General features: G+C 42.7%; 1 protein-coding gene across 1 annotated transcript in view; it reads right to left on the minus strand.

Moving 5' to 3' along the window:
- Nucleotides 1-25,707, minus strand: part of LOC149465907 (sodium channel protein type 5 subunit alpha-like) — a 518,022-nt gene extending 492,315 nt beyond the window's left edge. The window contains exon 1 of the mRNA XM_089673130.1: nucleotides 24,946-25,707. The gene's annotated coding sequence lies outside the window, so the exon portion shown is untranslated. The remainder of the gene's footprint in view (nucleotides 1-24,945) is intronic.
- Nucleotides 25,708-26,297: the final 590 nt, after the last annotated feature.

Raw genomic sequence — 26,297 nt, forward strand, 5'->3', positions numbered from 1 at the left:
TGCATAACAAGGTAAAGGAACTTTATAAATATGGAAAAGGACATAAAAAGATGTCCAAAGCCTTGAATAGTCTCCAGTGCCAGATTAAACTCTGTGGAGGCTCCTAGACAGTTGAAACCTTGGGGCCCCTCTTGCAGGTTTCTGGAGGTCTCTCATGTGCATGCTCTAATGTAGGGTTTCTCAACCAGGGTTCCATTGAACCCTGGGGTTCCTACAGAGCTTGTTAGGGGTTACTTGAGCAATGAACAATGTCTTCCTCTCAGATAAGTTCCCTCTGACCCCATTACCTTTTTAGCTATCTGTAAGGGCCCAATGACCACAGTTGTAAGGAGCATTCTTCCCACTGACCATCACACTAACGTATCATTAGTTGTAGATATAGTCATTTTTAGCGGAGTTCCCTGAGACCAGACAGTTATTTCAAGGGAACCTGTGTTGTTAAGGTTGAGAAAGGCTGCTCCAGTGGGCTAACATGTGCGCTGCAGAACTAGATGGAGATGTCCATGTCTTCTTTACATTATACGTATGTAGGTTGCACCAAAAGTCTTAACAAACTTGATAAAGCGCATGTGTGCGAAACATGTTGTCCCGGCAACCGGCCTCTTCCTTCTAAAGCTGCGGCTCCAGCGAGAGTTCCCCCCCCCCTCCGTCTCTCCACATCGTGGTGACATCATCCGGGACGCTGGGATGTCAGATACACGTGGTCCCTGCACTGACAGGCATTCTACTCTCCACTGCTTCCCTCTGAGCGGACCGGCCGTCCATCTTGGAGCCTGGCTTCTTAAAGCCACAGGATGGTTATCTATTTTTTACCATATGAATTATTAAAGGCACACCTCCATATAAGGTGTATTACTTTTATCACAAAACTACACAGCGCCTGGCTCCTGTTCATACTTAACAAACTGACAGCTGAAAGAAGATAAGCTTTTACTAGACAAATTGTAATGTGAACCTGCTGTCTATGGTTTATGTACTTTAGGTTGTTATTGGGTATATTACATTAATACAGTATTTTCTCTGTAGAGCCTTAAATGTAAAGTTTTCGTTTTTTTTAAGTTGATTCATTTTTTTATCTTTTGTAAACAATTTAAGAAAGCATCATTTTAATTTTCTTTTAAGGTCAAATCAATATTATTTTAATCCGTTGTCATGGGGCCTTTAGACAGCCTTTTTGGTAATCCGGCACTGCTAGTCTCCATATGAAAATGTTCCAGGGAAGTCTCCTAAGCACACGACCATTCATGCTTGTTGCTTGGGTAGATAAGTCCAGCCTTCACAAGTATCTATGACAGGGTAAAAATTTAATCTGTGCACTAAACCCAATGAGGAGGTACTGTAGCCATAATTATTGTTTGTGTAGCAATAAAGTATATTTACCCTGTGAGTATTTGGCACCATATGAGAAAGTGATGTTGCCTGTACATACCAAGCCTTGACAAAGCTTGTCTCCATACAATACCAGTTGATGTACTTTAAATTTCGGGGCAGATTTCATTCTCAGCACAGCCCTGTAGTTGGCCATATACAGCCAATATACAGCCACATCTAAATCTATATCATCCAGGATTATGCCTGCTGTTTCTTTAAAACATGACTATGAAAGACCACATGAAGGGGTAGCTTTGAAGTACAGCATTATACATTTCTCATGTGGGAACTCGATTATCTGTATCTACTGCTCATCTTCCATTGAAAGAGAACACACAAGGTTTCTTTTTTTTTCGCAGCTTTTGTTTGACAGAGTGAGAGACAGTATTAACAGCTGCCGCTGTGTGGCTATAGGAAGCAGAACAATTTCAAAACCGCGACAACAACATTAACATGAGACAACAAGTCAGCAATCCTCCCAACCTCTCCAGCTCCACACTGATTCATTCCTGTAGAACATGCACAAAGCCCTGGTCCCGTACGGCAGCAAATAGCAGCTGTCGTCAAGACGTGTGACACCCAAGAACGCCGCCTATTCTTCCCTGATTCAGAAAGAAGCGGAAATGCCAAGAGTGCCACATTCCGCCTGCCATGCATTGTGTCCTTACTGGAGTAGGGTAGCTACAGCCTGCTAGTTCTGATTTCTACAGGCAGATCTGTCATGGCGTACTTACAGAGCGCACTGTGATATTAGTGTGTAAAGCTCTGGCGTGTAACCTGTGGCCCTCAAGCTGTATATGATTGCACTTGCCTTGCGCCCCTTGGACCTCAGTATGTGTTGGAGAATTTATTTGTAAAAGGGCAGTGATTTCTAGCAGTCTCCTGTAGCATTTCCACAGTCCCTGACCATCTCCTACAGCATTGCCACAATCTCTGATCACCTCCTGTAGCATGTCTCTCACTATCTACTGTAGCATTACCACAGTCTCTGACCGTCTCCTGTAGCATGTTGGTCGTTTCTGACCATCTCCTGTAACATGTCCACAGTCTCTGACCATCGACTGTAACATATCCATGGTCTCTGACCGTCTCCTGCAGCATTTCCACAATCTCTGACTGTCTCCTGTAGCATGTCACCAGCCTCTGGCTATCCCCTGCAGCATTTTTGCATTTAGAATGTCCAATATCTCTCACTGTCTCCTGTAGCATGCTTGCAGTCTCTGACTGCCTCCTTTAACATGTCCACAATCTCTGATTGTCTACTGCAGCATGTCCCCAATCTCTAGTCAACTGCTTTAGCATGTCTGCAGTCTCTGACTGCCTCCTCTAGCATGTCTGCAGTCTCTGACCACCTCCTGTAGCAGTCTGCAGTCTCTGACTACCTCCTGTAGCAGTCTGCAGTCTCTGACTACCTCCTGTAGCAGTCTGCAGTCTCTGACTACCTCCTGTAGCATATCTGCAATCTCTAACCACATTCTATAACATGTCTGAAGTCTTTGACCATCTCCTCTAGCATGTCTACAATTTCTGACCACCTCCTCTAGCATGTCTGCAATCTCTGACCAACTCCTCTAGCATGTCTGCAATCTCTAACCACCTCCTCTAGCATGTCTGCAATTTCTTACCACCTCCTCTAGCATGTCTGCAATTTCTTACCACCTCCTCTAGCATGTCTGCAATCTCTGGCCAACTCCTCTAGCATGTCTGCAGTCTCTGACCACCACGTGTAGCATGTCTGCAGTCTGTGACTACCTCCTGTAGCATATCTGCAATCTCTAACCACATTCTCTAACATGTCTGAAGTCTTTGACCACCTCCTCTAGCATGTCTGCAATCTCTGACCACTTCCTCTAACATGTCTGAAATCTCTGACCACCTCCTGTAGCAAGTCTGAAATCTCTGACCACCTCCTGTAGCAAGTCTGCAATTTCTTACCACCTCCTCTATCATGTCTGCAATCTCTGACCACCTCCTCTAGCATGTCTGCAATCTCTGACCACCTCCTCTAGCATGTCTGCAATCTCTGACCACCTCCTCTAGCATGTCTGCAATCTCTGACCACCTCCTCTAGCATGTCTGCAATCTCTGACCACCTCCTCTAGCATGTCTGCAGTCTCTGACCACCACGTGTAGCATGTCTGCAGTCTGTGACTACCTCCTGTAGCATATCTGCAATCTCTAACCACATTCTCTAACATGTCTGAAGTCTTTGACCACCTCCTCTAGCATGTCTGCAATCTCTGACCACTTCCTCTAACATGTCTGAAATCTCTGACCACCTCCTGTAGCAAGTCTGAAATCTCTGACCACCTCCTGTAGCAAGTCTGCAATTTCTTACCACCTCCTCTAGCATGTCTGCAATCTCTGACCACCTCCTCTAGCATGTCTGCAATCTCTGACCACCTCCTCTAGCATGTCTGCAATCTCTGACCACCTCCTCTAGCATGTCTGCAATCTCTGACCACCTCCTCTAGCATGTCTGCAATCTCTGACCACCTCCTCTAGCATGTCTGCAATCTCTGACCACCTCCTCTAGCATGTCTGCAATCTCTGACCACCTCCTCTAGCATGTCTGCAATCTCTGACCACCTCCTCTAGCATGTCTGCAATCTCTGACCACCTCCTCTAGCATGTCTGCAATCTCTGACCACCTCCTCTAGCATGTCTGCAATCTCTGACCACCTCCTCTAGCATGTCTGCAATCTCTGACCACCTCCTCTAGCATGTCTGCAATCTCTGACCACCTCCTCTAGCATGTCTGCAATCTCTGACCACCTCCTCTAGCATGTCTGCAATCTCTGACCACCTCCTCTAGCACGTCTGCAATCTCTGACCACCAACTCTAGCACGTCTGCAATCTCTGACCACCTTCTCTATCACGTCTGCAATTTCTGACCACCTCCTCTAGCACGTTTGCAATCTCTGACCACCTCCTCTAGCACGTCTGCAATCTCTGACCACCTCCTCTAGCACGTCTGCAATTACTGACCACCTCCTCTAACATGTCTGCAATCTCTGACCACCTCCTCTAACATGTCTGCAATCTCTGACCACCTCCTCTAGCATGTCTGCAATCTCTGACCACTTCCTCTAGCATGTCTGCAATCTCTGACCACCTTCTCTATCATGTCTGCAATCTCTGACCACCTCCTCTAGCATGTCTGCAATCTCTGACCACCTCCTCTATCATGTCTGCAATCTCTGACCACTTCCTCTAGCATGTCTGCAATCTCTGACCACCTCCTCTAGCATGTCTGCAGACTCTGACTGCCTCTTATAGCATTACCCATACTGATTATTGTGTGGGGCCCTTAAATAATGCCAGATGCCCCTTTTGAGGTTCTCTATACCTGGTAAGTTCACGTCCACTGCACCAAAGACACATTGGGGGCAATTCACTAAAACTGGAGCACTCAGAATCTGGTGCAGCTGTGCATAATAACCAATCAGCTTCTATCTTCAGCAGTTCAGTCAACCTGGAAGTTGTTTTTTTTTGCACAGCTGCACCAGATTTTGCATGCTTCAGTTTTAGTAAATCCACCCATTATGAAGTAATACTTTTGGAACATACTTTTGGATCTCAATAGGACAAAACAATAAAATTGAATTTTAGGCAAAACATTTTCAGTTATACCCTGTCAGGTTTGTCATTGCTGGCTGTGTCATGGCTGGGGAGTTTTAATCTCAGTTCCTGTTCTGTAAACCACCTGTCATCAAGACAAGAAGTGAGAATAAATTGGAACACAGGAACATAATCTGGCAAAGGTTATTAACCTCTTCCCACCCAAATAAAAAAGTGTCTTATTGTTCTCTATGTTCTTGTTTGAAAGCTTTTTCCTATTTCCAATGTTAGAATATCTTCCCAATGGGAGCATGGACAATAACTATACTGTAGCACTGGCTCTATCTTTTCCCCAATCTGCTAAAAAAAAAAGTTTTAGTCCCATTAAGAAGATAATATTTTAGTTTTGAGTGGTTCCATCGCCCGCTGGCTTATTACACAATTTGTTGGAGAAATTTAAATTGTCTTTTTCATTTCACATGTCAACACATCCAATCTTGCATCCAGAGACACAATATCCATTTACTAATATGAAGATTTTAGCAAGGGAATAGAACCAAAAACTGTGCAACCAACACTGATGAGCTCATCACTGTGCCACTTTGCTTTCTCCTCCTATCAATATGCTCCTTCCACTGTAACACAATTGACCAGCTCCTTGCGCTGCTTCTCTCCTCCCCTCTCTGATCTCTAATGTGCAGGAACTATAAGAGACTGATACCAAGTCAAATGAACCCCTTAACGCCAGCACATCCCAGCCCTTATAGGGGTTTCTGATGCCGGGAGGCAGGGGGGGTTTATGATCATGCAACTGCCATGGTCACATGATCGGAAAGCTCCCGATCCGATAACTGTGCAAGGTGTGCGCAGGACGTACGCTCTCGGCACAGATTTATTTACATTTTGGTACTCCTGTATGCAGCCTCCCTGCGTCAAGGCTCACCTGCCAAGAGGCCACGTATATGCGTAATGTCGTCACAAAGGAGTTAAGGTACCTTCTCTGTCTGCATTTAAAAAAATGCTTTGAGGAATGCATTCATAATTACAGAGGTGCTAGTCAAACACATGCATTTGCATGGCAAACACAGCGTCTGGCAGATAAAAAGATACATTTGACCTGCTTTCCCTATTGTTCAAAAACACCTCAATAGAGCATACTGCGTCCACAGAAGTGTAACGCAAAGCAGGTCACAAACACGGTCTCTGAACTGCCATGTGTACTGCTTAATGGAAGCCAGAAGATCAATAGATTTTGATAGCCTGCTTTTGATGGGCATTCCAAACGCAAGAAAACAACGCCCACTGACATGAGCCCTACATTTGTGTCTTTTATATCTGCCTGGAGTTTTGCTTTAATTTTTTTTAACCTAATACACCCATAAAGAAATGCAATGTACATAAACATTCACCTGGGTTCACAGATATGCGGTGCGGTATATCGCATGTGATTCACACAGGAAACGTACCACAATGCTCTGCAAATCACATGCAATTTATGTGCGGTGCGATTGGAGCCATACATTTTGTATGGCTCTAATCGCACCGCACCCACACCAAAAAGGTGCAGGACCCTTTTTTTGGTCCGCACTAAGATCGGATCACATGAGTATTCACACCTATACGATCCGATTCTGCACATCACACCGCATTTTGCGGACCACTTTTGGGGTGTTGTTAACTTAACATACACACCCGCAGCGGTTCGCATGAACGGGGTACAATTCTGATGCGATGAGGAATTTGCACAGAAAACGCTGCAAATTCCGCACTGCATCAGTGTGAACCAGGGCTAATGGGAGTTCTATAACTTAGACAAACATTGCTTCTGTATCCAATGATACTTAAAAAATTCAATGATAATTAATATTTTCAAAATGTCACTGTCCTATTAAGCAATATTACACTAAACTCTTTCAAGCACTGAGACTGCACAAAATTCATATAACATATTGCAATGCCACAGGAACTGCATCCAAAACGTTATAATGCAGCAAAAGATTATTTAGTACACTGTCCCAAATGCACTCTACAGAAGGTTTACATGCTTTATACTGCTCATAATATTATATATATATATATATATATATATATATATATATATGTGTGTGTGTGTGTGTGTGCACTATAAATTATAAATCCAAAACAAGTAGATAAATCAAAGCAATATCATTTTATTAGTGAAAAGTATACCTTATGGTGCCACTCCAAGCTATGAATGGAAGGAAAAGGATCACCCTGCCGGCAAGTGAGAAGACCTGCACAAGAGTCTGAGCGATTCCACTGTCAGCCAATACAAGTGAAGGGCTGGACGCTGCTCAACAGACCCCAGGAGTTCAATGTAGAGGAATGGCCTCAGCCGCCATACTGACCACACCGCTGATGCGTTTTGCTCCACCCACTAGGGCTGGATCACAGAGGTCCCGAAATACATCAGAGGGCGTGGCCAGTATGGCGGATGAGGCCATTTCTCTACATTGGACTCCTGGGGTCGGTTAAGCAACATCCATCCATTAACTAATATAATTTTATGGTCAACATATTAACGGATATCAGTCCGTTTTTCTCAAGATACACTGTTTGCACTATACAACACATATGCAACACTATAATTAATTTAATTTACATTTATTTAAATGGCCTGTCACACCGTCCCTTATTAATTTAACAAAACTGGTCAACAAAGTGCAAGCATCATGCCAAGAAATATATCACCATTTAAAGTAAAGTTCCTTTAGGAAAAAAACATAAATGAATACAAATCATGCCTGTGCATACAGTATGTAATAATTCAAAAATCACTTCAGAGTGTATTTCTCTACATACCACTTCCTATTTCTTACCAACAAAAAAAGTAGAGCAAACGCTAAACAACCTATCAGTGTGCTTATTACTTCTTTGCTCTTTGGGGTCAGGCCCGCATTTGTATAAAAGTGGCATCTAGAAGGTATGCAGGCTTCTAATTCAACTGCACTGACGTGGAGCTGGAATTTTTGGCCATTAACGGATTCAATCAATATAGAAAACATACAATCTATTAAAACAAGTGACAGCATGTCCTAGCATAAAGTAATTCTGTAGAATTCAGGCTAGCACAGGACAGGTATTGGTCATTTCACCTGTAATCCATCCATTGCCCATGGGACAATAAAGCTGCATTCCAAAGAGTCATTTAGGTCATTAGCAGCCACAGGCAATTGGATACTTAGCTGAAACAGAAGGTTGGAGAAGTATGATATGAGTCCAAATGATAAAATGTAGATATTCTGTAGTAGACAATGTTTCTTGGAAAATCATATAACTACATAATCAAGATTGAAACAAAATGATGCTTATTTGGAACATTATTTGTATTATTATTTTTATTATTAAGAAAACAAATATGATTCATCTTAGGGATACGCGTTCTTCTAAAGGTGATCAGAGATGGAGTGATATTCAACTAACACAATGGGGTTGATTTAGCAAAGACCAAAAGACTGTGCACTTTGCAAAGTGCAGTTGCCCCAAAGTTTGGTAAATGAGGTAAAGCTTCACTTTGTAAAGAATACCCAATCACGTGCAAGGAAAGTTTAAAAAAAGCAGCATTTTTGCTTGCACATGATTGGATGATGGCAGTCATCAGTGCTTCTGCTCATTTACTAAGTTCTGGAGCAACTGCTCTTGCAGAGTGCAACTGCAATTTGCAAAGTGCGCGGTCTATTTGCCTTTAGTAAATCAACCACGATAAGGTGATGGCTTTAAACAGCAACTGGCCAGTGTATCAACACCCAGACACCAACCAGAATCATCACACAATACAAACCAGCCCTTCCCTTTCTCCCCTGAGGAACCTTGAAACAATGTTCACACCTCAGGGAACCAATACTAAAAACAAATACATCTTCAGCTCAAGTTAGGATTATCAGTTAAATGAGAATAAAATAACAAAAACATTAAAGTGTTACTAAAGGCTATTTTTCATTAAAATAACAAATGATATACTTACCTGTACTGTGCAATTGTATTGCACAGAGTGGCCCCGAACTGCCTCTTCTCAGGTCCCCCGCCGGCACTGTCTGCTCTTCCCCTTAGTGTCTGCCCCATTGTAAGTGCTTGCCATGGGAACAGATGTGTGGGTTTGCTCCTGAGCCAGGCTGTGTATGTCTATAGACACACATAGCCTGGTTTGGCCCAGGCCCTCGCATCCTCTGTGCAGGAGTTGATTGGAAGCAGCAGGAGCCAATGGCAATGGATGCAGAAGTGTTGCATGCATATCTATTTATTTTGACATGCAGCTGCACAGGTACAGTTGCTGTATCCCAATACGACATGCAGGTGAATGCAGGTCCCCGAATGCATGTAGGGTGTGTTCTGGGCCCCACACTTACCTGCATGTCACATTAGGACATAGCAGCTGTGTCCCTGCAGCCGCGTGTCCTATAGAATAGGGACATTCCAGTGCCAGAGAAACATGGACCTGCACAGGGTCCGCCGTAAAGCATCTCATATGAATGGAACGTAAAAGAATCATTTGTTTCAGCTATTCCTTACCTGAAAGTGGTCTTAGAGCAGCGGTTCTCAACCTGGGGGTCGCGACCCCTTTGGGGGTCGAACGACACTTTCCCAGGGGTCGCCTAAGACCATCGGAAAACACATATTTCCGATGGCCTTAGGAACCGAGACACCGCTCCTTGATCCGTCTCCAGGTGTGGGCGGGATGACATGCCGTCCCTGTCATCTGGACACACCCCCGGGATCAATCCTTCCTTGTCGGTGATTGGCCGCCGGAACTGTAGCTCAGGAGAGGCACACAGGTGGCCAATCACCGGCGAGGAGGTGGAGCTTGGAAAGGAGGAGCTGAGCGGCACCGCGAAGATCGAGCGAGTGAAGAGGAGGAGAGCGGACGGAGAAGGAAGACATCTGACCGGTAAGTGTCTGTACCATGGGAGAGGGACGGAGCGAGCGAGCCCAGGCTGGAGCAGGGGTCAGCAAGGTAAGTAGCATTGGTGTCAGTGGGTGGAATAGTGCCCAATCATTGGTGTCACTAATACCAATGATGGGGCACTATTCCTCCCTCCACTGACACCAACGATGGGGCACTATTCCTCCCCCCACTAACACCAACGATGGGGCACTATTCCTCCCACTGACACCAACGATGGGGCACTATTCCTCCCACTGATACCAACGATGGGGCACTATTGCTCCCCCTGATACCAACGATGGGGCACTATTCCTCCCACTGACACCAACGATGGGGCACTATTCCTCCCACTGACACCAACGATGGGGCACTATACTTCCCATTGATACCAACGATGGGGCACTATTCCTCCCACTGACACCAATGTTGGGGCACTATTGCTCCCCCTGATACCAATGATGGGGCACTATTCCTCCCACTGACACCAATGATGGGGGCACTATTCCTCCCACTGACACCAGTGTTGGGGCACTATTCCTCCCACTGATACCAGTGATGGGACACTATTCCTCCCACTGACACCAGTGATGGGGCACTATTCCTCCCACTGACACCAGTGATGGGGCACTATTCCTCCCACTGACACCAATGATGGGGCACTATTCCCCCCACTGACACCAATGATGGGGCACTATTCCCCCCACTGACACCAATGATGGGGCACTATTCCCCCCACTGACACCAATGATGGGGCACTATTCCCCCCACTGACACCTATGATGGGGCACTATTCCTCCCACTGACACCAACGATGGGGCACTATTCCTCCCACTGACACCAACGATGGGGCACTATTCCTCCCACTGACACCAACGATGGGGCACTATTCCTCCCACTGACACCAACGATGGGACACTATTCCTCCCACTGACACCAACGATGGGACACTATTCCTCCCACTGACACCAACGATGGGGCACTATACTTCCCACTGACACCAACGATGGGGCACTATTCCTCCCACTGACACCAACGATGGGGCACTATACTTCCCACTGACACCAACGATGGGGCACTATTCCTCCCACTGACACCAATGTTGGGGCACTATTGCTCCCCCTGATACCAATGATGGGGCACCATTCCTCCCACTGACACCAATGATGGGGGCACTATTCCTCCCACTGACACGAATGATGGGGGCACTATTCCTCCCACTGATACCAATGATGGGGCACTATTCCTCCCACTGACACCAATGATGGGGCACTATTCCTCCCACTGATACCAATGATGGGGCACTATTCCTCCCACTGACACCAGTGTTGGGGCACTATTCCTTCCACTGATACCAGTGATGGGACACTTTTCCTCCCACTGACACCAGTGATGGGACACTATTCCTCCCACTGACACCAATGATGGGGCACTATTCCCCCCACTGACACCAATGATGGGGCACTATTCCCCCCACTGACACCAATGATGGGGCACTATTCCCCCCACTGACACCAATGATGGGGCACTATTCCCCCCACTGACACCAATGATGGGGCACTATTCCCCCCACTGACACCAATGATGGGGCACTATTCCTCCCACTGACACCTATGATGGGGCACTATTCCTCCCACTGACACCAATGATGGGGCACTATTCCTCCCACTGACACCAATGATGGGGCACTATTCCTCCCACTGACACCAATGATGGGGCACTATTCCTCCCACTGACACCAATGATGGGGCACTATTCCTCCCACTGACACCAATGATGGGGCACTATTCCTACCACTGATACCAATGATGGGGCACTATTCCTCCCATTGACATCAGTGATGGGACACTATTCCTCCCACTGACACCAATGACGTGGCACTACTCCTCCCACTGCAAAATTACAGTTATGAAGTAGCAACGAAAATAATTTTATGGTTGGGGGTCACCACAACATGAGGAACTGTATTAAGGGGTCGCGGCATTAGAAAGGTTGAGAACCACTGTCTTAGAGGCTGGGAACTGTGCAGGTACCATCAGATGGGGAAGTCAATCCATCACTGATGATTGCTCAAGGAACCCCTAGCATTCTCTGAAGGAACTATTCTGCAACAATTGTAAGTCACTGTCACCACATATGGAGCATGATGGATCACATGAACAGTTGACGAGGGTCAAGAACAGTTAGATGGTGGAAATTTTTGTCTGAACCTCAGCTGTTCTTTGCTGATCATGCAAAAGTAAACTTCTCTCCACATACCTACAGCGAGCTTCTGTGATATGCTTCTAGTGGCTGAGCACACAATATGATTCTCTAAGAGCCTTGTCCACACTGTTGCGCTGCTTTAGAGCACATGCATTAACACGTGTTTTACTGCACGCTAACATGCATGACAATAAGGCAGCCTATTGATTTGAAAGGGCTACCTAATGCACCCAAAAAAATGCACACAGCATTTTTGGTATTGCAGCTATGCTAGAAGAGTCTGATCAGTAATGAAACAATCAGAAACCCATAATAATGGGTTCACTGCACTGTTTAGCAATTCTAGGGGTTGCATTGCCAAAGGCAAATGACTGTTCACTTTACAAGGGAAGTTGTCATGAAAATTCACTTTGCAAAGAATACCCAATCACATGCAAGGAAAATTTTGAAACAACTAAACTTTTGCTTAAACGTGATGGAGGATGGAAGACAGCAGAGCTTCACCTTGTTCACTAAGCTTTGGAGGACATTTCTTTGCAAAGTCCAAATTCCCTTGCTTTCAGTAAATCGACCACTAGGACTCAAGTACCCCCAACAGTATTTTCAAAGGGGATAATTATAGTAATTAATTATCCAGTTACACTGATTAAATCATATGAACACATAGGAAATCCAGAAAACATGACAAGTTAAAGCAGAACGTCAGCCTATAGAGGACATTCTGCTTCATGACCCCCCCCCCCCTTCTCTATTTTGAACTTTTTTTGGGGGGGGGAGGGGGTACATGGTTTTGATAAGCACCCGCCTCCAATTTTGGTTAGATCACCGTCCTAGACAGTTCCACCAGACGTTTTCAGACCACCCCCAGGATCACCCCCCCCCGGCCTGGGGTGCTTGAGGGACAGTGGCACACAAATGACTGCAACTGGTTTAAGAAATAATGTTCATTGAAGAAAACTTTATACCTTTTGGTAATTGTGAAACTGCAGCAATGTTTTGTACTGAGGAATCCTGCTGGTAACAGCACTTCCTATTGCAGGCTGACAATGCTATGCGCCCATTCAGACCTTGGCCAGGCAATGCGCCAAACTGCTCTGTGTGCCATGGCGATATGATGTCGCTGCAGCAAGGCCATTAAAGCAGCTGAAGATACAAAACCAGGAAGACCAGGGAGATCCATGACATCGCAGCGCTGGAAGGCTCTCTGTGCAGGCGAGTCTGTCATAATGTATTAGTATGCAGTGCATTCTAGTACATTATGATTTATATCTGTAATTTTCCCTGAGATTTTACTACCTTTACTACCGCTTTCACATGCACCGGAAAGGTTTAAATGGGCCCTAAGTCAATGGGTCATAATTAGAAGCAGCACTGTTTGCATGCCATGCCACACTCAAGATGGTGGACATTATGAGGAGCCAGATGTTACATTTTTGCACCATTTCCCCTTCCTGGTAGAGACACTGGATCCTGATAAAATTTCTGGACTTCCAGGGTATGGAGAAATTGATCACCAAATCACCTTCTCTACAGGGGCAAACTGACCATTTGGAAACTCGGGCACTGCCTGAGGGCCCAAGGTCAGTAGGAGGCCCCATGAGATGCCCCTGGTACCTTTTTCATAGGCTTTTTTGAGTTTGGGCAAGGACACAGGGGCCCCATGATCCACTATTGCCCAGGGGCCCCATGAGTTGTCAGTCTGCCCCTGCTCCTCTATATGACCATACTAGCAGTCACATCAACCTATTGCCTGGACCAATCACTTTTATGTGCAGGTGAACACTAGCTAAGACACAATAGCAATCATTCAGGGAAATCTTTTACAAACTATTGTTTTTTGCCTCGATAAAGGTGTTTGCAGATGTCTGATCATTTCCAAATCTAGGTTTAGAATAGAATAGCTAACGTGCCATCTTACAAAATAGGAAAGCATCCTCTTAAATAACTGTATATACAGAAGAGTCAATAATAATAAACACTTTTTAATGCATTGACAAGATTCTTTTCTATTCCTCATTCCTCTTTTTCAAATATTGACACCAAAGGGCATGCAGAATAATAAGAGTTTTTAGCTCCATGCATGGTTACAGTATACACTATTTAAAATGTGAACAAAGCAAATAAAAATATAGGACGCGTAATATGTGTAAATGACCAGGTGATATAACAATAAACTGAGTAAAACATACTTTAGTAAAGGATACATCCCCTATTAAGCTATCAATGTCATTCAGCCACACCATTCTCATGATTACCCTTGTTAGGCTGTAGTGCCAAGAGTCCAGGCAATAATAAATCTCCATTGACATTTAGAGGAATGGAGCACTCAGATAAAACTATGTATGGAAATCTTTCAGGTCCCCTTGACAATGTGTGTGAATGTACTGGAAGGTGCTGAAGAAGAGCAGAAAACTAGGACTGGGCTATTTGGTGGTCTTTTCGTAGACATCCTAAAACCTAACCACACAGGGGTCTAGTTAACAGGAGGGGGCACTTTCAATCACTCCTATCAATATAAGAACTATAATAATAAAAATAAGGATTTGATTATCATAGTTTGCCGACAGCATTACCTAGCATAGTCCAAGGGTTTATAGACCTTTCCATGAAAACAGTTTCTGTTTTCAAAACTGATAAGTTTTATCATATACAGTAATTATTTTAAGTTTTTATTATCCATTGAAGTATTCTATTTTGTTTTTCTAATGAGAAGAAATAAACATTAATGACGTTGTAACTACACCATAAAGCAAATTTGGAGTACAGTTGTACTTGTGTGTCATAAACAGACTATATTCTGTTTCCTCTAGAAAAATTTAACAATCAGGAACAACCAGTAGCGGGAGAGTACTTATGTCGCAGTATTAGGTGATTTGACAGTGTGAACACAGTTGTAGTAAGTAGAAATGTGTAACTTACATTGATGAGGTTGAGTGACCAAATGAAATGGTGGCTGCAATCTGGATGTCAACACATGTGGAGAATATGGTTGGACCACATTTGGAGAACCTTGGTGTGCTAGTGAATATTTGCATGTATTTAAGGAGAATATGGTTGTCTCCATGCAGATGGTTGGGTGATTGCTCTTGATGCTTGGGGAGGTCCAGTTCAAAGTCTACTAAGAGGATGTCAAGATGGTCATGTAAACTCAGGTGATGCAGTGATATTTGGGGGCCTGAATCACCAGTCAGCCGTGTCTTGGTAAAACAAATTGTCTATAAGGCAAACCAAAACAGCTTATCTTCAAACCTAGTACAAAAATAAACATTCGGCTCAACGTCAGCATAAGCTTGTCCCACAACAAGGTTTACATTTTCCACCTGCTTCAAGGGTCCAGAAGGTCACAGAAGCCCAGCAGCTTCTCAGCAAACAGCCCACAGCCCTCTCTCAACTGTGTCCTCTTCCATACAACCTCTCATGGACACCTGCTGGCTAGTTTCAGGTACAAAGAACCCGTAGTCAGGGTTGGAGGCTCTTTTCAACCCAAGATCTTTCTAAGCCTCCACATTTCAGGATCCATATTAGGACTTAATAATCCTGAGAAAACTACAAATCAGTTTACTCTTTTGTAACAGAGCACCCCAGAACATCTTACCCTGCACAGGTAAGAATTCCTGAGTACTCTGAACTGCTTTTCTTGTTGTCCCCCTTTCAGGGACCACAACCCAAGTAAGGGTGACACACATCTTGCATTCAAGACCCATCCCAGGCATCCTGTACATTGCATAAAAGCGCAAAGAATATGTGTGTCCCGGAAGCGCCTGTTAATGTATGGGTGTAGCAACCACTGACCACTGACTTGCTCTGCAGCAATTGCTGATGACGAATCTGTGTTACTCCAGATTTTTTAAGATGTTTTTGTGGTCACAAAACGCATCTTTGGTGTTCTAATAAATATTTAATCAGTAAGATTGATTTTGCTATTGGGATCCTTTTCAGTTAACACGGTACAGTCCCCTAGCATACCAAAACCTATTTATGGGCATCCCTCCAACACGCGTATTCTTTGGGCTTTTTTGCAATGACATGTCAGAAATAGGCACATTTGTCTGTAGCAGAGCGTCCCTAAAAATGGTGGCAACGATGCATTATAACTATTACATTTAATAAAGACATAGGGATTGATTTACTAAAACTAGAGAGTGCAAAATCTGGTGCAGCTCAACATAGAGTCCAATCAGCTTCCAGGTTTTATTGTCAAAGCTTAACTGAACAAGCTGAGGTTAGAAGCTGATTGGCTACCATGTACAGCTGCACCAGATTTTAAACTCTCCAGTTTTAGTAAACCAATCCCATAGTCTCTAATTTATCACAGCTAACTTTAAATACTACATCTTAACTTAGTGTATGTCCAGACATTTGTTTTACTTTTGGATAGAGAGAAAAAGAATTAGAACCCCATCAGGCTTTTCACTACTATCTGGGGCTCTGTTAGAGAGATTTCCCCTTACTTATTTTTTGGGGGAAAACTATTTTGCCAGAGAAGAAGTGAGGGAAAATCTTCAATAGCTAAACAGACTAAAACAAAAATGCTTATTTTTAGTAGATCAGGGGAAGGCTAGATATATTTTATTGCTATCTACTAAAACTGAAAAATATCTTGGCTTGGTATACACATTAAGATTAATAAAGGCAGGTAATTTTATAGATCATACTCACAAGGATACATTCAATTAGTTCAGTGTCACCCAAACACAAGCTCCACAAACTCCAAACATACTTCATTCTGAAATTATTTTAACCCCCCCCTCAGATAAATGCTTAAGATTTTACAGATAATTATCAGGCATTTCACTTGACCATTATATCACCTAGCATATATCAAAATATACTTACAGTACAGTCTGGCACCTGCAGCCAGTCAGATTGCACAGCTGTAGAATGTTTGGGAGGACATATTAAAAAAGTTGAAGTAAAGCTAAACAATATCCTTATCCTCCAAAAATATCTATACACATCCACTACTTAATGGCCCTGTAATCTATTTTTCATTAAATGTGTTATTGCTGTGTTTTTCTGCCTTCTTGTAATGACCTCCTTGCATTCCTGAACCTCTCCTTTCCCTCCTCACTTTAGTTTGTTTGGATTGAGCAATGCACTACACACTACATATCCCATAATCTCTAGACCACAGTCCATCTCGGGAGCGAGCAAGAAAGGGTGACTACTTTCCTACATACAGTGGGACCATGAATGAACTAACAGCTTCCCTCTAACAGGATGTCAGATCACAGCAGCATAAAAAGGAAATTGGAGGAGGCTGAGCAAAAAAAGTAATTTCTGAGTTAAGAATACACACTTGAATAGATTTTGTAAATCTTTTTTAATGTCACTTTATATCAGAATATTTTTTTACATGTAGCCTGGTACTGTAGAAGATTAGTAAAGCACCTTTTGCTAAAATACTCCCCCACTATCTGGCACTGATTCCTGCAGACTTGATGCTCCGAGGTCCACTACAGCTCTTCTTTCAGGCCAGGCATTGACCATCATTTAACTCATTTCCTGTGGGCCCAGGCTGTCATGGACACACCCCTTTCAGGATGCATCTCCAGGTCGGCCTGGATTCGCAGTACAATATTGCAGAGAACGGTGTTCATGTCATAATGTCAGCACTGCTCTTTTCAGTACTGAAGACCACCAATCTCTGCCACAGGAAGAGAAGAAGGAAAACCTTCAAGATGTTACATGATGAAATCAGACGACTCCTTAACTACTTTATCAGGGGAGTTTAAAAAGTGCAGGGGATGGGAGGGTCTGCGCAAATATGAATTAGAAATATTTAGTTTTTTTCTTTTCTTTTTTTACTTGTCCTAAGTGCTAGTATGTTTTAAAGCAGTATTAAACCCAAAATCAATCTTTTATTATATTGCAGCTTACCAATTCTCAGACAGTTTTAGTTTTTAGCCTTTCTTTCTTTTAGTTTCATCTGGTGATCTGGCCAGTAAGTCTGTTGTTTTTCAAAAGAACAAGCTCTCTTCCAGATATATCAGTTTACAGAGATCAGACAAACCATTTACCACTGACAGGGGTGCTTACAATGATCAGCTATTATTAATGTAACCATTATCCCAAACAGAAGAAAACTGCATTAACTGCCTATGAAGTGTGAGCTAGAGTTTGGCTTCAGATTGGTAATGTATTTAAATCTGCTGTCCATAGGTGTTTTTTGGTATTAGTAAGCAGCAAAATGACTGCTCTTCTTCTAGCTACTAAATCCTGTTTATCTGCTACAGGATACTGGACGTCATTAAGTTGGCTATGCATGGCACAATATTTTTTCGCTGTTCAGATGTTCCCTCATGTGAAATTATTACCACATAGGGGATGCGACTGAATACACCGTGAACCTGCAGATCACTCCAAGCATGATAGCAGTCTTCATAGTTCCCTCGAACACCAGTCAGCAAAGTCATGTTCCCTGCTGATTCAGCAGAGATATGCTGGTGATAATGGAGATGTTATAAGGGCAAATAAAGAAAATAATCAACATATGCTGCACAGCGCAGTAGATGTTCTTGTTGGAATAATTATCCCCCGTGGTTATTAGCTTCTGGAAATATTATCCTTTTGTATACAGAAACCTCTACTGTATGGACTCTTTAACCTGTACTTAGCTCAGACTATAAAATCTATCCCACATATGGCTTTGTAGTAGAAGCTCATCCCTATCATCCTATCCAACTACATTCACTAGGAGCTCAAATTACAAAGAAAAAGGCATTGTCAGAATGGGATTTCTGGTGGAAAAAAACAGGTAATTGTTCTGGGAAAACCACAACACATGAGACCTAAAAACAAACCATTTCATAAACCTTCCTGGAGAGAATGACGCATTTTCTTTGATATGGTCCTATTCTGAGACAGCATAGGTAAAGACTGCTCCACTTGTTTAGGACTGACCACAAATTCAAAGAGAAAATGAATCCTGGAAGCTGAGCCAGAAAAAAGTCAGGCAGAGGGCAAAGGACTGGTCAGCAGTATTGCCTTTGGTCTACCTGCACCTGATCCTTCCCTCATTACTGACTTACCATGCCTTGTTCTGCACTATGTCTCTGTGTGGAGGCTGCAGGGGCGGACTGACCATTTGGAAACTCGGGCACTGCCCAAGGGCCCGGGGTCAGTAGGGGGCCCCATGAGATGCCCCTGGTACCTTTTTCATAGGTTTTTTTTAGTTTGGGCAAGGACACAGGGGCCCCATGATCCCCTATTGCCCAGGGGCCCCATGAGTTGTCAGTCCACCCCTGGGAGGCTGCTATCTTTGAAGAGGCAAAAACACACTTCCTCATGTCAAAACCTCCAGCAAGGAGAACAGTGAGCAGCAAAGTGGTGACATCGCCAAATTATACTGCAAATCTCACCACTTTCTCTGTCTGCAGTATATCAGTTGGAGACAGCAGTGCCTTAGATCTCATACTGAAGATATACAGTTATGAAGTTCAGCACACAAGAGTGCCTAGGCACACTCACACTCAGAAGAGCTCTGCTATATTCCAGGTAGAATTCCAGACAAAGGGTAGATTTTTCAGGGAGCAGCTTATCCACAATTAATAATTGTTGATGTTTCCTATAACATAACAAATTGTTTGGAGTTCAGGTCCAACTGAAATCTGTTCTCGAGGCCAGTGGTCTCCAAACAGTGGCCCATGGGCCCTTTGCTTGCTTTCATCCGGCCCTTGGGGCACTGCTCCTACAACTAATACAAGGCCCTGTTATTCCCACTGATATCAGGCACTATTCCTTCCACTGACACCAATCATAGGGCACTATTTCTTTCACAGACACTAATAATGAGGCACCATTCCTTCCACTGACACCAACATTAGGGCACTATTCCTTCCATTGACACCAATGATGGGACATTATTCCTTCCATTGACACCAACAATGAGGCACTATTATATCCACTGACAAAAATGATGGGGCCCTATTCCTCCAACTAAAACCAATGATGGGGCACTATTCCTTCCACTGATACCAACAATTAGGGCACTATTCCTTCCACTGACACCAATAGGGCACTATTCCTTGCACTGACACCAACGATAGAGCCCTATTCCTCCAGCTAATACCAATGATGGGCACTATTCCTTCCACTGATACCAACAATGAGGGCACTATTCCTTCCACTGACACCAATAGGGCACTATTCCTTGCACTGACACCAACAGAGCCCTATTCCTCCAGCTAATACCAATGATGGGGCATTATTCCATCTCCTACTGACCACCAATTCTGAGACATTGTCCATTGATGCTGGGGCATTTTCTACTCTCAATGGTCACAGTCTGGTCCACCTAAGGTCAGTATGAAGGATAGTAATATGGCCCTTTTTTATAAAGTTTGGAGACCTCTAGCAAAACAGCTAAATATGCAGAAATAGATTGGGTGGAGCTATTTTACCTACCAAAGGATTTGGTTTTCTGTCCAGCTAGTCCTGAGATTTACTGAGATTATTCCCTGATGGGGTTATGAAAAACAGATTTGCTACCTCCCTAGCGACAATCTTTAAATGGGCAGAGTACGATCACCAGCACACTGATAAGCTCATGTCTCTGCTCCCTTCTCTTGTTGCCATATGTATGCAGCACACCTAATTGGCTCCTGGTAGTGCCCCTCCCTCTTCCAGTCTGAGTGCTGCTGTGCAGAGGATGACAGGGAGCTGACTTCACACCAAATTCAAGAAAAATAGCTGCATTTAAAGCATATTAGGATTTTTAACAAATACATAACTGAACAATATGTAACTATTAACAGCAATTACTGTCCCAGAAAGGCTTCATTGCATAATGATCCTGCTAGAGTATCACACACACAAATTATGAAATATTAGGCCACTACTTCCATGAGTTCCTCAGTCTCTGGACAGCTGCCTTGATGCAAGCTGAAATGCAGGCAAACAGCTACATACATAGATGAAAACATATAAAAGAGCTGTTTTACCTGCCAAAGGATTTCTGTCCACCCAATCCGCATACCAAAGCCCTGTCCAGTAGGAGACCTAATTTTTCTCTACTGCATTTAAGGTATATCTACAGCTCTTGTCTCTTGTCCCTCCCCATTATGTAACTAGACAGTAAAAAGAGAAGCAGCAGACTGATGAGTGCCTCTTTCTGGTCACTCTGCTCCTATCAATATGCTCCTTGCACTGCAGCACAGCTGATTAGCTCTTTGTACTGCTTCTCCCTCACCCAGTCTGAGTTCTGTTGTACATGGGATACTGAATCAAATGCAGGTGTTTACACTGATTTCATTTAAAGAAATACATTTCACAGTGTATTAATGTGCACAAATCTGCATTCATTTGCATCTGTTATATCTGCCTGGCGTTGAGCTTTAAAGGATTATAATCATATACAGTGCTGTAGCATAGTAACTGCACAGTATTAATTTATGTCATAATATTATTCAGCATTTGTTTTATTTTTATTGATATTCATTTATTTATTTTCAGTATGTACAAGCTAACCAAGCAGTCCAGTAAGGGTTCGGTTACACTTGTGGTGGGGGGTTTTCATACAAGTACATGGTGCTGCAGGCATATGTCAGGAATATGAAATGTTGGGTTTACATACTCTTTAAAGGCCCTAGTAATGAGTTCTCCCATTGCCCCTTCCCTTCGAAAACTTTTTACAAACGTGTCACATTTTAAACTCCTTGATCTTCCGCAACTTATAGTATGGAAAATCGAGTAGGGGGATCCTGACTCCCCCACTTGGCGTCACAGCAGCCATACAGGGGGATCAGAGGAACTCCAGCATCATTCCCAGACAGATCCAAATGGGTGGCTGTCTTGGCCCAAATCAAACCAATTAGTTTTTCTTGGGTTTGGCTTTTAATATAAATATTTAAAAAAATGCAATGATTCTTCAATGTAAATCTACACAGGAGTCTTTGCCCTCTTCTTGCAACACTTTACCGGACATATCTGGCATAAGTGCTTCATGATAGAGTGACATTTCTCCTGACAAGTTTGCATAAGGTCATATAAAATTCCTCTTTGAGTGTTGGCATGTATGTTTGAATGACAAGAGTAGGGAAAAAATTAAAAGCACAATGGATAGTTAGCAGCCGCTATAGGACATGTGGCCAACTTAAGGCATTAGAACCCCATTAAATATAATTCAAGGTGTATATATATATATATATATATATAAAAATATGTGTTTGTTTTAGTTTTTATAGTTTTTAGCTGCCAATCCATTATCACTTTTTTTATATGTATTTGTCAGTCTTTATCAACTCTCCAGCCTCCTCTCAGAGCTACAACCCTAACAGGTAAAACTATTTTATATACAGTATTATATGCAGCAGAAATTTGATGAATTAAGACCACAATCTCATCAGGACAGAGTTTCATAATGCCTTGATGACCTTTACTCTTTGAAGTCTCTTCCTAACCAGGCAAAACCCTATCCTGAGGGGAGATTATTCCCAAATAAAGCACGGGGGGCCTTTGAAAGAAAAGCAGGAAGGAGCTAGCAATTAACAATCCATCCACCTGTTCTTGGCCGGTGGATATTTTTGGTTTATGTATAAAAATGCTCCCTTCTGGGCAATTGTTCCAAATCACTAAACAAAATCCAGAAGCTATATATTTGAATCTCATTATAATAATAATCTTGTCTATTTTGTAACTAGCTTTCATCCTACACCCCAAATTAAAGGAAAGGATAATTTACACCAAAGTCAAAAGCTTTTATATTCAATTTCATGAAAACTTCTACCTGTCATGAAAAGGATTAAAGGCGAATACCGTACATTGCATATAATGATTCCTTTAGTAAAATTGGTGGGTCTTGGATGTGTTATTTAAGTGCTTTCATAAACTTTCAGATAGGCATTGGTTTTTATTAGCCTATTACACTTCATAGGTAAGGCTTTTCTCTCCATCTAACACAAGTCAGTGTTTCCCAACAACCAATATTTCCAGCCTCTGGTTAAAATAAGCCTCTATGCCACAACAATTCAAATTTCGAAGATGTTTAACCTATAATTATACAGATACTCTGGCCATTGTAAGATTTTGGGGACAACTTTTCAAATCTCTGGCCATGCACTGAACTGAAAAAGTGCTGAGATTTCACTTGATTGCACCCAACATTCTACCACTTAGACTGTCGGACCTAGCAACAGAAACTTGATATTATATCGACCATGCTTCATCTTACCATACAGAAAGGCAATAATCAATTGACATTCTTCTAAAAACAGTTTGATACTATGTACTAACCATTTCTAAGTGTTTCTGAAGTGACAACAATGAAACATCTAGTGATTCCTATCCAAAAATGCAAGCCAGCATCAAACGTATTTAGTATTAGATTGTAAGCTCTTTTGAGCAGGGCACTCTTAACCCTTTTGTATTTTATTGTATTGTACTTGTATTGTCTCCCTTTATATTGTAAAGTGCTGCACAAACTGTTGGCGCTATATAAATTCTGTATAATAATAATTATAATTATTGTTATTAGTTCAATATGTGCGGCAAAGAATATGTGATTTCATTTATCATAGAAAACAAAGACAAATATCTTTTAAATGTAGTTTTTAAAGTACTATCATCCCTAAATAAATTATATTAATAATAATCGTCATCCTCCTCGTAAATAAAAACACAGCAGTAGTAGAGATGACAAGCATTAACACAGTGAATCATACTTTCAAATTGAATAAAATCATCAGTTCAATTAGATTAATGCATTTAAAGTCAAACACACTTCCAGTGTAGAAGGCAGTGGTTGGGATAATTCAGTTACATAATCACATGGCCAGGATAAGGTTTATCCAGCTGTAGAGTTGTACATCAACCCCTTCTTGTGTTCATCTTACGCACCTATCCCTTGTAATCCAATTTCAATGTCATTATTGCAAAGGGAGCAAGAAGCTACAGGATAAAACCTTCTAATTCTCCTTGTAAGGTTACCCAGTTAATTTCTGCAAAAGATGTTGAGGTCCTCCACTCCTATTATACTCTTGTGAAAAATAATTCTGGGATGTATTCCAAATAAAATGCTATAAATTTAAATTCCAAAGGCTAGCCCTCACCACAATATTAAAGACTCTGACAACAGGGCTTTCAATTTATAGATATGGGTCTTAATTCTTCACCCAACCACAGAGAGCAAAAAGGGATAATTAGACAAAGCTTGACAGGTATTAATCACAGAACTAAACTCCAGAGTTAATAAAATGGGGGGGGGGGGTAGTTTATTATAATTAACAGGTTTAATTAATATAATAAGGCCCCATCATTTTAAAATAATTTCCAGTAACACTTTATTGGTAAGATAATTCACCTAACTCAGCCGGCCATACACACTGGTGGGCCATAAACCACCATCTACCTTATGATGACCAGTGTATTGTAATCATATCACTTTATTGCAATGAACATGCCGCTCCTCAATAGATATTTAATTAATAAAGAAAGTAACTGAATGTACAGTTTCATTTCTGCAAAAACACAACAGTTGCTAAGACTAAAATCGAGGGACAGTTCCATGGACAAATATTCCAAATCAAGGACTTTTTCTTGGAAATCAAGAATAGCTGGCAACTGTACAAGGATAAGGTGGGCTGCTGTAGTGCTGTACTGACTGATGAACTGGATGAAAGCAATCCATGCTGTACTACAATACACACAGGAATATTTTATACTCACGTAGAAGTACCGCTCGTCATGCAGATCTAAAGTACTTAAACTGCCTAGACCAGCTAAAGTCCACAAAGTGTGCTCTACCCCAGATGCTTGGTCCAATTGAGAACCCAGCTTATGTTGCTTTTGGGGGTGTTGCAATTTGGGGAGGGGGAGTCCGCCCCTGACAGGTTGATCTCTCTCACTGAAGTAAGGTAATATAGGGGGCTGATGGGTTGAAGGTTGGAGGTAAGAGAAGAGGAGATATTACCTGTCTGAAGCTGGTGTCACTGGAACCTCTCTGAGGTTTTAGGATGTGTGATCTCTGTTCAGCAAGCTCAGGACTGCTCTCAAGGTAACCACTCCCTATGAATGAGCCAGGCAGCAGCTGTCTTCAGCACTTACAGGGCTGGGAGGTCTCTCGCTCATCAGACACCAACAATTGGTCATCCAAGTTTTTGATGGAATTCCATGTTCCCTCCAAGCCAGGATATTAACGTGTGAATGACAAAAGAGCTGTAAACTCAGGTGGTCATGACTGTACAAGCCCAGAAGTCCAGCCCCTTTAATTCCAATTGTAACCCAATTGCCCTAATCTACAACCAACCAGCTGCGTCATGTCCACTCTTGAGCAAGGGGGCTGCACTTTGTTCCAAGCACAATTAATTATGTATCACCAGTATGAATATTCCAGCATCTCAACTTGCTTTGTAGAAGTGGATGAAGTTCAGATCAGGACCCAGTGTGAGCACACATCACTGCCATACTGCTGGACTGTCCTCTTCTGCCATCACCAGCCTGTCCTCCCCATAGACATCAGAAGAGCTCCAATCCAAAAATATCTCAATGAGAAACTTTACAAAGAGAGCATCAGCCACCAATCCCACCAACTTCTTCTTGTCTTCTCTCTAGCTAGGCAAGGAGCATGCAATCTAACTGCCATCCACAACCTCACAAGCCCTTCTCCACCTGACAATGAAGCCCCAGTGCAGGTGTGAGCTTTAACATGTAATCATTATAATAGGGACAGCAGGGAGCTCGTCACCAGGGCGGATGGCAGGCTATAACATTCTCCCCAGCTAGTCACTCCCTTGACTCAACCTCCCCCCGCAGCACAGCCCGTTCAACGCTGGGGTGTTGTCGCCACCTAATGGTCAGATCAGCAAACTGCGTTCACTAACAGTATCGTGCATGTATACTACATACATCCTGATATTGGAGTTTTACTTCTAAAAACCTTTTTTTATGTTTGTTGTTTTTTTTTGTTAATAAAATCAGCTTAGACTATATGCACTTATATTGATCATAGGCTACTTTCACACTGAGGAGTTTTGTAAACGTTTTTTGCATTAAAAAAAAGATGAAAAGCTCAAGAAAAACGCTTCCCTATGTATTATCTATGTATGTTTTCACAGTAAGGCGTTGCGCTAGCGGTGTGGTGTAGAAACTCCTGCTTGCAGCATCTTTGAAGCATGTTTAGGGAGTTTAAAAAAACGCTCCAAAAACGCCTCTTCCCGTTGAAATCAATGGAAAACGCCTGAAAAGCACCTCAAAAATGCCTCAAAAACCATCTCTGAGAAGCATTTTTAGGGGAGTTTTTAAGTCACGTGTCCTTTAAAAGAC

The sequence above is a fragment of the Staurois parvus genome, unplaced genomic scaffold (genome assembly GCF_062004578.1).
Source record: "Staurois parvus isolate SC_StPar_1 unplaced genomic scaffold, SC_StPar_1.0 ptg000136l, whole genome shotgun sequence".
Taxonomy (NCBI): Eukaryota; Metazoa; Chordata; class Amphibia; order Anura; family Ranidae; genus Staurois; species Staurois parvus.